The following is a 4,095-nucleotide window of genomic DNA, read 5'->3' as shown; positions in this document are numbered from 1 at the left end:
GGCGTAGGCCGGTTGGTGCAGCACCTTTGACTTGGCAGGAGTTCTCCACTCTCTTCTTGGAGAAGTATGTACCGCAGCCTCGCCGAGAGGAGCTGCGCATATAGTTTGAGGGGTTGCGTCAGGGAGAGATGACAGTGTCCCAGTATGAGATGAGATTTTCTGAGCTGTCTCGCCATGCAGTTTGGCTGGTTCCGACTGATCGTGAGCGTATCCGGAGGTTTGTTGATGGTCTCGCCTATCCTCTTCGTGTTCTTATGACTAGGGAGCGAGTGTTGGGTGCCACATTCGAGGAGGTGGTTGATATAGCCCGAGAGATTGAGACAGTTCGCCGTCAGGATCGAGATGAGAGGGAGGCCAAGAGGCATCGAGGTTCTGGTAGTCACAGTGGTGCTCCTTCGAGGGGCAGTTTCAGCAGGGTCGGGATCGTTCTTTCAGGCCCGCTCAGTCAGTTAGACCTGAGTATCGAGGTGGATCTTCTGGTCGTGGTTATCAGGGTTCTCAGCGGAGTCAGCCGTCTCTCAGCGCTCTTCCAGCACAGAGTTCATCCCGTGCTCCGTCTGCTCAGGGTTCTTCCAGGCCGAGCGCATCAGCTAGTCATTCTGGCGCGAGGGGTTCCCTTCAGCCCCAGTTCCCAGCACCTGGGAGTTGCTATGAGTGTGGAGAGTTTGGGCATATGCGGAGGGAGTGTCCTCGTCGTGCTTCTAGCTCATCTCAACAGAGGGGTCAGCCCTCATCTTCTGGTCCAGTTTCTTCAGCACCCGCCCCGCTAGCTAGGGGTGAGGGTCAGGCAGCCAGGGGTCGCCCTAGGGGTGAAGGTCGATCGGGCGGTGGTCAGGCCCGCTTTTATGCTCTTCAGGGCAGGACTGATGTTATTGCTTCGGATGCTGTTATCACAGGTATTATTTCAGTTTGCCACAGGGATGCCTCAGTCTTATTTGATCCCGGTTCCACCTATTCTTATGTGTCTTCATATTTTGCTCATCATTTGGGTACGACCCGAGGGTGTCTCGCTTTACCTGTTCATGTATCTACCCCTGTGGGCGATACTATTGTTGTAGACCATGTATACTGGTCTTGTTTGGTTACTATTGGAGGTCTGGAGACCCGAGTTGATTTACTGCTATTGACCATGGTGGATTTTGATGTTATTTTGGGCATGGATTGGTTATCTCCGTGTCATGCTATTCTAGACTATCATGCTAAGACAGTCACTTTGGCTATACCGGGTGTTCCGAGGATCGAGTGGCGTGGCGTGACTGACTATGTGCCTAGCAGGGTGATTTCTTTCCTAAAGGCCCAACGTATGGTTGGGAAAGGTTGTCTATCATATTTGGCTTTTGTGCAAGATGTAGGAGCTGAGACTCCTAGCATTGAATCGGTCCCAGTTGTGAGGGAGTTTCTCGATGTGTTTCTTGCAGACCTGCCGGGCATGCCCCCGGACAGGGACATTGATTTTGGTATTGACCTGGTGCCGGGCACTCAGCCCATTTCCATTCCTCCATATCGGATGGCACCAGCAGAGTTGAAAGAATTGAAGAATCAGCTTCAGGAACTCCTAGATAAGGGGTTCATTCGGCCTAGTGTGTCACCGTGGGGTGCACCGGTTCTATTCGTGAGGAAGAAAGATGGCACAATGAGAATGTGCATTGACTACAGGCAATTGAACAAAGTAACAGTGAAGAACAAGTATCCCCTGCCTCACATTGATGATTTGTTTGACCAGCTTCAGGGGGCGAGGGTATTCTCCAAGATTTATCTCCGTTCAGGCTATCACCAGTTGAAGATCAGGGATTCAGATATTATGAAGACTATTTTCAGGACTAGATACGGGCACTATGAGTTTCTTGTTATGTCCTTTGGGCTGAGCAATGCCCCAACAACGTTCATGCACTTGATGAACAGTGTTTTTCGGCCGTATCTAGATTCGTTCGTGATTGTTTTTATTGATGATATTCTGGTGTACTCGCGTAGCCAGGAGGAGCACGCGCAGCATTTGCGGGTTGTATTGCAGAGATTGAGGGAGGAGAAGCTTTACGCAAAGTTCTCCAAGTGTGAGTTTTGGCTCAGCTCAGTAGCTTTCTTAGGGCACGTGGTGTCCAGCGAGGGTATTCAGGTCGATCCGAAGAAGATAGAGGCGGTACAGAGTTGGCCTAGACCGACCTCAGCCACAGAGATTCGTAGTTTCCTTGGGTTGGCAGGTTACTATCGCCGGTTTGTTCAGGGATTTTCCTCTATTGCATCGCCCCTGACCAAGTTGACTCAGAAGGGTGCTCCATTTGTATGGTCGGACGAGTGCGAGGAGAGCTTTCAGAAGCTCAAGACAGCTTTGACCACGGCTCCAGTGTTGGTTTTTCCATCAGCTTCAGGTTCTTACACTGTATATTGTGATTCTTCGAGAGTTGGGATTGGATGTGTGTTGATGCAGGAGGGTAGAGTTATTGCATATGCTTCTCGCCAGTTGAAGCCCCACGAGAAGAATTACCCTGTTCATGATTTAGAGTTGGCCGCTATAGTTCATGCTTTGAAGATTTGGAGGCACTACTTGTATGGTGTATCTTGTGAGGTATTCACCGATCATCGCAGTCTTCAGCATTTGTTCAAGCAAAAGGATCTTAATTTGAGGCAGCGGAGGTGGCTAGAGTTACTCAAGGATTATGATATTACCATTCTGTATCACTCAGGGAAGGCCAATGTAGTGGCCGATGCTTTGAGCCAAAAGGCGGTTAGTATGGGGAGTTTGGCGTATATTCCAGTTGGGGAGAGGCCCTTTGCAGTTGATGTCCAGGCTTTGGCCAATCGGATGGTGAGGTTAGATATTTCTGAGCCTAGTCGGGTGTTGGCTTGTGTGGTTTCTCGGTCTTCCTTGTATGACCGCATCAGAGAGCGCCAGTATGATGATCTGCATTTGCTTGTCCTTAAGAACAGGGTTCAGAATGATGATGTCAGGGATATGACCATTGATATTGATGGCGTGTTGAGGATGCAGAGCCGGATTTGCGTGCCCAATGTGGATGGGCTTCGGGATTTGATATTGGAGGAGGCCCACAGCTCGCGGTATTCCATCCATCCATGTGCCGCGAAGATGTATCAGGATTTGAGGCATCACTACTGGTGGAGGAGGATGAAGAAGGATATAGTGGGGTTTGTAGCTCGGTGTCTCAACTGTCAGCAGGTTAAGTACGAGCATCAGAGGCCGGGCGGTGTACTTCAGCGGATGATTATTCCCGAGTGGAAGTGGGAGAGGATTACTATGGATTTTGTGAGTGGTCTCCCTCGAACTTTGAAGAAGTTCGATTCGATTTGGGTGATAGTGGATCGGCTAGCCAAGTCCGTGCACTTCATTCCAGTATGTACTACTTATTCTTCGGAGCGGCTGGCAGGGATCTTTATCCGGGAGATTGTCCGATTGCATGGGGTTCCAGTATCTATTATCTCAGATAGGGGTACTCAGTTCACTTCTCAATTCTGGAAGACCTTTCAGCGAGAGTTGGGTACACAGGTGGAGTTGAGCACAGCGTTTCATCCTCAGACGGACGGACAGTCCGAGCGTACAATTCAGATATTGGAGGACATGTTGCGTGCCTGTGTTATTGACTTTAGAGGTTCTTGGGATGGGTTTTTGCCGCTTGCAGAGTTTGCCTACAACAACAGTTATCAATCGAGCATTCAGATGGCCCCGTATGAGGCGTTGTATGGGAGGAGGTGTAGATCTCCTGTTGGTTGGTTCGAGCCTGGTGAGGCTAGGCTATTGGGGACAGAGATGGTTCAGGATGCCTTAGAGAAGGTGAAGCTGATTCAAGAGAGGCTTCGTACAGCACAGTCACGTCAGAAGAGTTATGCGGACCGGAAGGTTCGAGATGTGTCTTACATGGTTGGTGAGAAGGTTTTGCTGAAGGTTTCGCCCATGAAGGGTGTCATGCGGTTTGGACAGAAAGGGAAGCTGAGTCCGCGGTTTATTGGACCCTTTGAGGTACTTAGGAGGATTGGGGAGGTGGCCTATGAGCTTGCCTTGTCACCCAGCTTGTCGAGCGTGCATCCGGTATTCCATGTATCTATGCTTCGGAAGTATGTTGGGGACCCTTCTAGCCCTTCTTT

This window comes from Nicotiana attenuata, unplaced genomic scaffold, assembly GCF_001879085.1.
Source record: "Nicotiana attenuata strain UT unplaced genomic scaffold, NIATTr2, whole genome shotgun sequence".
In the NCBI taxonomy this organism is placed as follows: Eukaryota; Viridiplantae; Streptophyta; class Magnoliopsida; order Solanales; family Solanaceae; genus Nicotiana; species Nicotiana attenuata.
The sequence above is the reverse complement of the archived record's forward strand: the minus strand, read 5'-3'. Positions refer to the sequence as shown.